The sequence below is a fragment of the Jaculus jaculus genome, chromosome 5, assembly GCF_020740685.1.
Source record: "Jaculus jaculus isolate mJacJac1 chromosome 5, mJacJac1.mat.Y.cur, whole genome shotgun sequence".
NCBI classification, from domain to species: domain Eukaryota; kingdom Metazoa; phylum Chordata; class Mammalia; order Rodentia; family Dipodidae; genus Jaculus; species Jaculus jaculus.
In genome coordinates, this window is record NC_059106.1 from 104,184,905 (window position 1) to 104,197,254 (window position 12,350).

Sequence of the window (12,350 nt, forward strand, 5' to 3'; positions counted from 1 at the left end):
GAATCTGTGGCTTTTGTATTTCTAAATGGGTCATATGTCACTAGTTGACACACTGTGTGGCTTTTGACCTTTAGGCTTGTGCTTCTCTCTCTCTCTCTTTCTCTCTCTGCTTGGGCCTGTCAAGGCAGGCTAGCTTTTTCTGCCATTATGGAACTTCCCCTGGATCTGTAGGCTTCAATAACTATCCCTTCCTCTATAATTGTGCTTGGTCTGGAAGTTCATCTCAGTAAACCTGAAGCTATCTGATACAGAACTTAGTACCAAGGAGTGGACCGAGATGAACCCGACCATGTGGATGTTGATCTTTTGGAACCTTTGTTTTAAAGGAATAGGCATGGACTTGGTGCTTACAACTGAAAGTGTCTTCTGGAGTGGTAAACCAAATTTTATGGACTATTCTAATGAGAATCTAAAAATGCTAAGTGCAAACAGCATTGAATTTTGAGGCTTGGCTAATGAGCTTTCTAAGGGAAAGGAAAGACTACAGAGGACTTTGTTGGAACTGGGATACTGGCATAAGGGCTGGCTGCATCCTGCTGCCCAGACCCAGAGAGTTTAATCAAGGTAAAATTTATAATAGACTGATGTGCATATGTAGGAAAGAATTTTTAGGTTAAACCTAAACACCATGACTAAAGTTAGAGATTTTTCAACCATTTACATACTCTTAAGGATACTCTAAACGTTTTATATAGGGACATAATCTCTTTTTTTTTGTTTATTTTTTTAAAATTATTTATTTATTTATTTGAGAGCGACAGACACAGAGAGAAAGACAGATAGAGGGAGAGAGAGAGAATGGGCGTGCCAGGGCTTCCAGCCTCTGCAAACGAACTCCAGACGCGTGCGCCCCCTTGTGCATCTGGCTAATGTGGGACCTGGGGAACCGAGCCTCGAACCGGGGTCCTTAGGCTTCACAGGCAAGCGCTTAACCGCTACGCCATCTCTCCAGCCCAAGAGACATAATCTTAATCTAAATTCATTTTACATTAGACACAGGTGATGCCTATGCTAGGTGGGTCACAAAGTCATAAGTACAGATGTAATTGGAGGTTTAACCAGGTTAAACATAGACAAAAGTCTATCACCTTGTGTTTTGCAAATGGGTAAATTTGCTATGTAAGAACAAACAACTTCAGAATAAGATAAGAAATGTCAGGATGCTTATCTCTCTGCTCTGTAATTTCATTTTGCTCTTGCTTTCCAACATATGCTACTTAAATTCATGGAAAGCTGGACTCTAAAAGAAGGATACAATTCCCTTTATCTCAGACCCCATACAAGTTTAAGCCACATGTCCCCCAGATTCTGACTAGAGACAAAATGGCCAATTGTCTCTGACAAAGGAAAAGGAGTACAGCATATAACTGTGGTTCTCTTTAGTGCTTCTCTTTTAAACACCTAAAGTCACATCTGTTAGATAAAATTTCTCACTAGACAAAATGTTAAATAGGTCAACTGAGTCAAGGTAGTTGATCAGGTTACAAACTCCTTACATAAGATAAGCATCAGTCTTACCTAATGTGTATATCAGGGAAAGGGCCCCTTCATTAAAACATTTAATTGGATTAAATCTAATGTTTACCTGATGCCAAGGTTTTAATCAATGGAGAAACTGAGTCTTATGATAAGACCTCACTCATTAACAGGTCACTGATGTTAATTTGTTATGATTTAAGGGTTATAAAACTGGCTTTAAGACTCTCTCAGTAAAGTAAATTAGGTTCCTCTTTTCATCAAGGTTTTAACTATTCCTAAGATAAAGGCTCACATAGAAGTGGTTATTTTCCTAAGGTTAAGTACTCATACCTAAAGACATTGTAACTTTAAAAATAGCTTCTGTCTTATTTATGCTAATTCTATTGAATGGTCATAACTAGGTTTAATCACTTAGGTTTAAGTGATTTAATTTCAGTAATGATAACTTTCATCTTCCTGGGATATGTTAGGATAGCTTGCTTAAGCATTATTAAATTTAAGTCATGGGTAAAACAAAATTGTTTTATGTTAATAAAAGTTTCTGTGGTACATAAAATCAATAACTATCAAGCTTAAGCCAAAATATGGGTTGTCAAATAATGTTTTTTCTTTCAAAAAGATTTATCAAGGGTTATATTAAAATTTAGCTAGCTGTTTTGGTTAAAAAAAAAAAAACAAAACTCTATGGTTCTGTTTCCAATGTTCTCTGGGTAATTTGTACCAACACAGGTATCTAAACTAATCAGAGATGTTTTCAAACACAGGTGCTAAGAATTTCTAGGTTAAATAAGTTAGTCTATAAATCAATTGGTACTGTTTTCAAGACTGGTGACAGGTTCTGCCTGTGTTTATAAATGTCAAATATTTAAAATGTGAGATATTTATAAGTATTAGATATTTAAAATATGAGATATGTTTGCTTTCTATACCTCATATATAAGGCTTATACTACCATAGTACAACTAAAATTTTAAAGATAAGATAATCAGACTCTCAAGTCTCAATTACAAAAACAAAAGGGGGAATCCTTACCCCCACATGACCAACTAAAAAAGGCATTGTTTACCCTAAGTATTTTAAGTTTTTCTAACGAAAATAAACAATTATCCCGTTTTCAAAAACATTGGTCCTCATCTGTTACCTACAGTTCTACCTGGGTAAGATGGAGGGACCCATTGACTGGGGCCTGGAGCTGGCTTTGCCTATCATCTGGGCCTCCCCAGCTGCTTGCAGTACAGTTGCCCATACAACCTTAAAAAATTGCTCAGCCACCTTCCCCATCCCCATCCAGCTTTTCCCACTGTTTCCTCTGGAACTTGCATTTGGGCCCCGCCTTCCCCTAATAATTCCAGTGTAGATGTGGGATACATTCATCCTTCCTTCTGTACTTTTAACCCAACTGAGCCCAGTGCTCAACGCTGCCCACCTTCTGGAATGGTTTATGTTTGTGGAGGCAGGATGGCCTATGACTTTCTGCCCACCAATTGGATGGACCTTTGTGCCCTAGCCACCTTAATCCCAGATGTAGATATCATTCCTGGAAATGAGGCTTTGACAAGACTCCCAATCAGTGTGTTTTTTCTCTGGTGACTAGGAAAAGTTCTGAGTAGTCTGATGTTCATTGCTCTTCCTCAACCCCTTGGGAGGAACCAACAGGCCTGGTCACTCCTCAGCACTACCTAACCGCCGGGGAGGAGCCTGGCATGTAACTAAGGCCTCATCAGTTTTGGGGGAGCATGGGATGCTTCAGGATATTTCTACCTACTCTGTGCCTCTTACAATCTTCCCATCTCCCTCTTCCAAAATGTTCCTTGAGCCTTGGTAGGTCTCTTGTGTGTCTGGCTTAGTATTGAGTTAGTTCTCTTAAAGCCTTTGGGTTTCTGCCTCATTGTGTGTCTGTCACCATTTCCTTGGAGCTGTCTCAGGCTAGCTCTGGGAGCAATACTCATGTTGTCACTTCCTCTGCAATTTCTCTTGGGCTCCTCCACCACCTCTTCTGCAATGGTAACTGAGCCTTGGAGAGTGTGATAGAGATTTCTCATTTAGTGCTGAATACTCCAGAGAGTTATGGCCAGGCTTCCAGTTCAGCTCCAGCTTGATTTCTCTGTTAATTGCAGACCAACTATTGTGTGGAGTCTTTACCAATAGGGTCTACCAGTTAGTTCTGGATGGAAAACAAGAGCCTTGACAATAGTTTGTAATGTTTTGGGGGGCATCAGGAGCTTCCCTGGTCGTAACTCTGAAAGGTATCCCAGCTGTGGCACTGAAATTTTTCTAATAACAGTCTATGTCTTCTGGGCACACATTATCGACATCCACAAGATACTTCTGCCCAAACTCTCTCTCTCTCTCTTTTTTTGTTAATTTTTATTAACATTTTCCATGATTATAAAATATATCCCATGGTAATTCCCTCCCTCCCCACCCCCACACTTTCCCATTTGAAATTCCATTCTCCATCATATTACCTCCCCATTACAATCATTGTAATTACATATATACAATATCAACCTATTAAGTATCCTCCCCTCTTCCTTTCTCTACCCTTTATGTCTCCTTTTTAACTTACTGGCCTCTGCTACTAAGTATTTTCATTCTCACGCAGAAGCCCAGTCATCTGTAGCTAGGATCCACATATGAGAGAGAACATGTGGCACTTGGCTTTCTGGGCCTGGGTTACCTCACTTAGTATAATACTTTCCAGGTCCATCCATTTTTCTGCAAATTTCATAACTTCATTTTTCTTTACCGCTGAGTAGAACTCCATTGTATAAATGTGCCACATCTTCATTATCCAGTCATCAGTTGAGGGACATCTAGGCTGGTTCCATTTCCCAGCTATTATAAATTGAGCAGCAATAAACATGGTTGAGCATGTACTTCTAAGGAAATGAGATGAGTCCTTTGGATATATGCCTAGGAGTGCTATAGCTGGGTCATATGGTAGATCAATCTCTAGCTGTTTTAGGAACCTCCACACTGTTTTCCACAATGGCTGGACAACATTGCATTCGCACCAGCAGTGCAGAAGGGTTCCTTTTTTTCCCACATCCCCGCCTACATTTATGATCATTTGTTTTCATGATGGTGGCCAATTTGACAGGAGTGAGATGGAATCTCAATGTAGTTTTAATCTGCATTTCCCTGATGACTAGTGACGTAGAACATTTTGTTAGATGCTTATATGCCATTCGTATTTCTTCCTTTGAGAACTCTCTATTTAGCTCCATAACCCATTTTTTGATTGACTTGTTTGATTCCTTATTATTTAACTTTTTGAGTTCTTTGTATATCCTAGATATTAATCCTCTATCAGTTATATAGCTGGCGAAGATTTTTTCCCATTCTGTAGGTTGCCTCTTTGCTTTTTTCACTGTGTCCTTTGCGGTGCAAAATCTTTGTAATTTCATTAGGTCCCAGTGGTTAATCGTTGGTTTTATTGCCTGAGCAATCGGGGTTGTATTCAGAAAGTCTTTGCCAAGACCAATATGTTGAAGGGTTTCCCCTACTTTTTCCTCTAGCAGTTTCAGAGTTTCTGGTCTGATGTTAAGGTCTTTAATCCATTTGGACTTAATTCTTGGGCATGGCGAGAGAGAAGAATCTATTTTCATCATTCTGCAGATATATATCCAGTTTTCAAAACACCATTTGCTGAAGAGGCTGTCTCTTCTCCAATGAGTATTTTTGGCATTTTTATCGAATATCAGGAGGCTATAGCTACTTGGGCTTACATCTGGATACTCTATTCTGTTCCACTGATCTACATGTCTGTTTTTGTGCCAGTACCATGCTGTTTTTGTTACTATGGCTCTGTAGTATAGGTTAAAATCAGGTATGGTGATACCACCAGCCTCTTTTTTGTTGCTCAGTATTATTTTAGATATTCGAGGTTTTTTGTGATTCCAAATGAATTTTTGGATTGTTTTTTCTATTTCCATGAAGAAAGCCTTTGGAATTTTGATAGGGATTGCATTAAATGTGTAGATTACTTTAGGTAAGATTGCCATTTTCACAATATTGATTCTTCCAATCCAGGAACAAGGGATGTTTCTCCACTTTCTAGTGTCTTCTGCAATTTCTGGCATGAGTGTTTTAAAGTTCTCATTGTAGAGATTCTTTACTTCCTTGGTTAGGTTTATTCCGAGGTACTTTATTTTTTTGTATGCAATTGTGAATGGGAGTGATTTTCTGATTTCATCCTCTGTGTGTTTGTTGTTAGCATATATGAAGGCTACTGATTTCTGTGTATTTATTTTGTATCCTGCTACATTGCAGTAGGTTTTGATCAGCTCTAACAGCTTGCTAGTAGAGTCTTTAGGGTCCTTTATGTATAGAATCATGTCATCTGCAAATAATGATAACTTGATCTCTTCCTTTCCAATTTGTATCCCTTTTATGTGTGTCTCTTGCCTTATTGCTATGGCTAAGACTTCCAAAATTATATTAAATAAAAGTGGGGACAATGGACACCCTTGTCTTGTTCCTGATTTTAGTGGAAAAGCTTCCAGTTTTTCCCCATTTATTAATATGTAGGCTGTAGGCTTATCATAAATAGCCTTTATTATATTGAGATATGTTCCTTCTATTCCCAGTCTCTGTAGGACTTTTATCACGAAGGGTTGTTGGATTTTGTCAAATGCTTTCTCTGCATCTAATGAGATCATCATGTGATTTTTGTCCTTCAATCCGTTTATGTAATGTATTACATTTATAGATTTGCGTATGTTGAACCATCCCTGCATCTCTGGGATAAAGCCTACTTGGTCAGGGTGAATGATCTTTTTGATATATACTTGTATTCTGTTTGCCAATATTTTGTTGAGAATTTTTGCATCTATGTTCATGAGGGAGATTGCTCTGTAATTTTCTTTTTTTGTTCTATCTTTGCCTGGTTTTGGTATCAGGGTGATGCTAGCCTCATAGAAGGAGTTTGGTAGAATTCCTTCTTTTTCTATTTCCTGGAAAAGCTTAAGAAGCAATGGTGTTTGCTCTTCCTTAAAAGTCTGGTAAAATTCAGCAGTGAATCCATCCGGGCCTGGGCTTCTTTTAGTTGGGAGATTATTGATAACTGTTCGGATCTCCATGTTTGTTATAGGTCTATTTAAGTGATTCATCTCATTTTGATTTAATTTAGGTAGGTCATATAGATCAAGGAAATCATCCATTTCTTTCAGATTTTCATACTTTGTGGAGTATATGCTTTTATCGTATGTCCCTATGATTTCTTGAATTTCTCTGGAATCTGTTGTGATGTTACCTTATTCATCTCTGATTTTATTAATATGTGTCTCTTCTCTCTTTCTTTTGGTCAGATTTGCTATGGGTTTATCAATCTTGTTTATCCTTTCAAAGAACCAACTCTTTGTTTCATTAATTCTTTGGATTGTTCTTTTTGTCTCTATTTCATCAATTTCTGCCCTAATCTTTATTATTTCTTCCCGTCTACTGATTTTTGGTTTGCCTTGTTCTTCTTTTTCCAAGGCTTTAAGGTGAAGCATTAGGTCTTTTACTTGCGACCTTTCTAATTTCTTAATATAGGCTCTCAAGGCTATAAATTTACCTGTTAGAACTGCCTTCATTGTGTCCCAGAGATTTTGGTATGTTGTGTTCTCATTATCATTTGACTCTATAAATGTTTTGATTTCCTTTTTGATTTCTTCATTGACCCATTCATCATTTAGTAGTGTATTGTTTAGTTTCCATGACTTTGTGTATGCTCTATAGCCTTTCTTGCTACTGATTTGTAGTTTAATTCCATTGTGGTCAGATAGAATGCAAGGAATTATTTCAGTTTTCCTGAATTTGTTAAGATTTGCTTTGTGTCCTAATATATGGTCTATTTTAGAGAATGTTCCATGTGCTGCTGAAAAGAATGTATATTCTCCAGCCTTTGGATGAAATGCCCTGTATATATCTGTTAAGCCCATTCCTTCTATGACCTCATTTAGTCCAGATGCCTCTCTGTTTATTCTTTCCCTGGTATGACCTGTCAATTGATGAGAGTGTGGTGTTAAAGTCACCCACCACCACTATGTTTGGTGTTATCTGTGACCTTAGTTTTAATAGTGTTTGTTTGACGAATGTGGGAGCCCCCATGTTAGGTGCATATATGTTTAGGATTGTAATGTCTTCCTGTTGGAGTGTGCCCTTAATCAATATAAAGTGACCTTCCTTATCTTTCTTGACTAAGGTCAGACTAAAGTCTACCCTATCTGATATTAGGAGAGCAACCCCTGCCTGTTTTCTAGGCCCATTTGCTTGAAACACCATCTTCCAACCTTTCACCCTAAGATAATGTCTATCCTTTGTAGAAAGGTGAGTTTCTTGGAGACAACAAATTGTAGGATCCTGCTTTTTAACCCAGTCTGCAAATCTATGTCTTTTCGTTGGGGCATTGAGGCTGTTGATATTAAGAGATATTATTGAAAGGTGTGTATTTTTGTTTGCCATTGTGTGTGTGTGTGTGTGTGTGTGTGTGTGTGTGTGTGTGTTTCTGGTTCTACCTGCGCTCTCTTAACTACTATTTGAGTACTGCTTGTTTTTTCTAGGTTCCTTATATGTGTGCTTTTCCTTTTCTTCAGCATGGAGGATTCTATCAAGTATTTTCTGTAGAGCTGGTTTTGTCTTCAAATACTCCTTTAACCTGCTTTTGTCATGGAATGTCTTTATTTCTCCATCTATTTGAATGGATAACTTTGCAGGATAAAGTAACCTTGGTTGACAGTTGTTATCTTTCAGAACTTGGAATATATCACTCCAAGCCCTTCTGGCTTTTAAAGTTTGTCTTGAATAATCTGCTGTAATCCTGATGGGCTTGCTTTTGTAGGTAACTTGATTTTTCTCTCTAACTGCTTTCAATATTTTTTTTGGTGTGTGTTTGGATGTTTGATTATAATATGGCGAGGAGAGGTTCTTTCTGGGTTTTGTCTGGCTGGGGTTCTAAAGGCTTCCTGTATCTGCATTGGCACCTCTTTCCCAATTTGGTGGAAATTTTCTTCTATGATTTTGTTGAAGACGCCTACTATGCCTCTGGAGTGGAGTTCTTCTCCTTCTACTATGCCCTGAATTCTTATATTGGATCTTTTCATAGTGTCCCGAATCTCTTGAAATTCCCACTCATACTTTTCTATAAGTTTGTCTTTCTTTTTGTTGGACTGCATTAGGTCTGCCATCTGGTCTTCTAGCTTAGATATTCTGTCCTCTCCCTCATCCATCCTACTGGTGAGATTTTCTACAGAGTTTTTTATTTCATTAACTGTGTTCTTCATTGCTAGTAATCCTGACTGGTTTTTCTTTATTATTTCTATTTCCTTATTTATGTCTTGTATTGCCTTCTTTATTTCATGAAATTGGTGTCCTGCATCTTCTTTCATTCCTTTGATTTCCTCTTTAAGTTCCTCTTTGACTCCTTTGATTTGTTCTCTGACTTCTTTGAACATATTTACAATCATTCTTTTGAACTCTTTCTCAGGCATTTCCTCTAACTCTTTCTCACTGGAGGACATTTCTGATGCATTAATACTTTTAGGTGGGTTTATATCGTCTTGCTTTTTAGTGTTTCTTGTGTTATAATGTATCTATTTTTGCATCTTGGATTAAGTTAATGCTTGGATTTTCTAGCTAGCTGTGTATTCTTAGCTGTATCAATTGATTTGATGTAACATATTTTCAGGGTAGGACCTTAAGGTATTAGGTGTGGCTCTTAAGACTCTCAGAGTATCTACAAAGATGTTCTTAGGGGTTGAGTTTCCCTGCTATAGGAGTATTCAAGCAGGCTGAGTGGAATAAAATACAGGTAGATTCTAAAATTTAACTAAACACTGTACACATTCAATCAAAACCGGCCCGAATATGTATGCAAGAGTAGTTATTATAACGACCAGATCCTCTATCAACAAAGAGGTTAAGATTTCTGGTCTGTTGAGGGATCCAAGTCAGCTTGTGACCAAGTGAGACCCTTCCCTGGTGCAATCCCAGTTACCTTGGGTGATTTTGGTCTCAGTCAAGTTGTTGCCTGGGCCGCTGGGCTGCTGTTCTGATTTCTGGAGCTGGGCACTTGCTTTTCCTGCGGGGCAAACTGAGCCTGGCAAGTGTGGCCTTGCAGATCAGCACCCCTGCTGCTGGAACTGCTGCTGCTCAAGCTGCCCCTGCTGGGACTGTAGCCACTGCTGCTGAAGGTGTTGCTGCTGGACCCACCGCTGCTGGTGCCTCTGCTGCTGCTGTAGCTGCCACTGCTGGAGCCACCACTGCTGCTGAAGCTGCTGCTGCTGTGTCCACTGCCGCTGCTCCCCCTGAAGCTGCTGCTGCCGAGTCTGCCGCTGCTGCCACTCCTGGGTCTGCTGCTGCTGGGGCCACTGTTACTGGTGCTGGAGCTGCTGATGTTGCTGCCAAACTCTGCTCCTGCTTGGGTCCTGCTGTTGGCGTGCTGGGTCCCGGGCTGCTGTTCTTTTTGCCGGAGCTGGGCTCAGGCGGTGGGGGAGGGGAGAGAGCTGCAGCTGCTCTGGTTCTCTCGCTGCTCTAAGCGTTCTTCTACCTCGCAGTCTGCTCCTCCGTTGCTCACTGCCGCTCTCCCCTCACGTTTCCCGAGTTGCGGAGAGCACGGTGTGAGGGAAAGCTCCGGCACTTGGCTTTTCCTGTGGCTCGAGCCAAGCCTGGCGGCTTTCTGGTGTGCCGCTGCGGCGGCGGTTGGCCGAGGTGCCAGAGCCACTTTTCCCGCCTGTGCAGGCTCTGGATGCTCTGGAACTCTTCTACTTCTCCACTGCCGCTTCAATTTCCTATACACCTCACTTTTTAGTAAAAGTGTGTATTTTGCTGAGTTTTTTTGTGTTTTTCCCCCCCTAGGCTGCTTTGGTGTGGTACCTACACCGCCCTCTTAACCGGAAGTCCTCTCTCTCTCTTTTAACATGTGTAGCTCGCAAATAAGTAGGTTTCCATATGGCTTATTCCTAAATCTTAATTTTTTGTGTTTTTTTTTTTCTTATTTAGCCATAGCTGGCTTCAAACTCACAGTGATCCTTCTATCTATGCATCCCAAGTGTTGGAATTAAAGGGATGTGCTGCCATACCTGGTTTTTTTATATCACGTTTTTAAAAAATAGTTTTAGCTGGGCATGGCGGCACACCCCTTTAATCCCAGCACTCAGGAGGCAGAGGTAAGAGGATCATCATGAGTTCAAGGCCACCCTAAGACTACATAGTGAATTCCAGGTGAGCCTGGGCTAGAGTGAGACTCTACCTTGAAAAACCAAAAAAAAATTTTTTTTTATTTATTTGCCAAGAGGGAGTGAGAGTGAGAGAGTGCACCAGGTCCTCTAGCCACTGCAAATGAACTCCAGATGCATACATCACTTTGCATCTGGCTTTACATGGGTACTGGGAAATCAAACCTGGGTCATTAGGCTCTGCAGGCAAGTGCCGTAACTTCTGAGCCATCTCTCCAGCCTCTCAAGTTTTTTTTAATCTTTAAGTTTTATTAATGCCCTTCCCATACCCTCTGTTGTAGTTACATTTGCATTGCTGGCAGAAATCACCTGACCAAGAGCAACTTTGGGGGGAAAAGGGGGGTTTATTTTGGCTTATAGACTTGAGGGGAAGCTCTGTGATGGGAGGGGAAAACGATGGCATGAGCAGAGGGTAGACATCACCCCCTGGCCAACATAAGTTGGACAACAGCAACAGAAGAGTGTGCCAAATACTGGCAAGCAGACATTATCTATAATACCATAAGCCCGCTGCCAGCAATACACTGCCTCCAGGAGGTGTTAATTCCCAAATCTCCATCAACTGGGAACCTAGAATTCAGAACACCTAAATTTATGGGGGACACCTGAATCAAACAACCACTCCTTCCTCTCTTCTATCCCCTTCCCTTAGAACATTTCTCCACACCAGTTTTCTGCCCCTCTATTTACATATCTCCCCTCCTTTCTTTCCTCCCTTATAGCCCTTTTATAGCTTCTTGGTCTCTAATACTGAATTTTACTTCAACTCACATACAAATCTAAGCATTTGCAGCTAGAATCCACTTATGAAAGAGAACTTGTGGCATTTGACTTTCTGACCCTGGGTTACCTAACTTAGTATAATCTTTTCCAGAGAATGTATTTTCCTGAAAACCTCATAATTTTATTTTTCTTTACAGCTGAGTAAAACTATTGTGTAAATATACTACATCTTCATTATCCATTAGTAAGGATTCTGTAGAGGAATGAATTGCATTAAAAAGGGAATTTAGGGCTGGAGGGATGGCTTAGTGGCTAAGGCGTTTGCCTGCAAAGCCAAAGGACCCAGGTTGGATTCCCCAGGACCCATGTTAGCCAGATGCACAAGGGGGTGCACATGTCTGGAGTCCATTTGCAGAGGCTGGAGGCCCTGGCATGCTTGCTTGCTCTCTCTCTCTCCCTCCCCCTCTTTCTCTGTCAAATAAATAAATAAATAAAAATAATATTTTAAGAGAATTTATTGGATTATTTTACAGTAGTCCCACAATAGCAGTCTGCAGGTTTGAAACTCAAGGAACCCATAGCTGCTCAGTCCACATGGCTGGGTGCCTCAGCAGTCCCAATCTAGCACTAAAGGCCAGATGCTTCCTGGAGAGCCGCTGATCTTCAGTCCATGCTGGAAAGTTGAGGAAACCTGGTTTAAACTATGACGAAAGACGGTTGGACAGGATAGATGCACATGCAAGTGAAGGCACTCACCAGCAGCAGCAATGGCAGCCAAGTGGGAGGAAGGGGCTTTTTTCTCCCAGAGCTTCCTTACATAAAGCCCCACCTCCAGGGCCACCCACTCTGGAGAAAGGGCTCACTCTGGGAAGAGGACTTTCTTCTTTAGTTAATCCTTCCTGGAGACATCCTCCGAGACCCACCTAA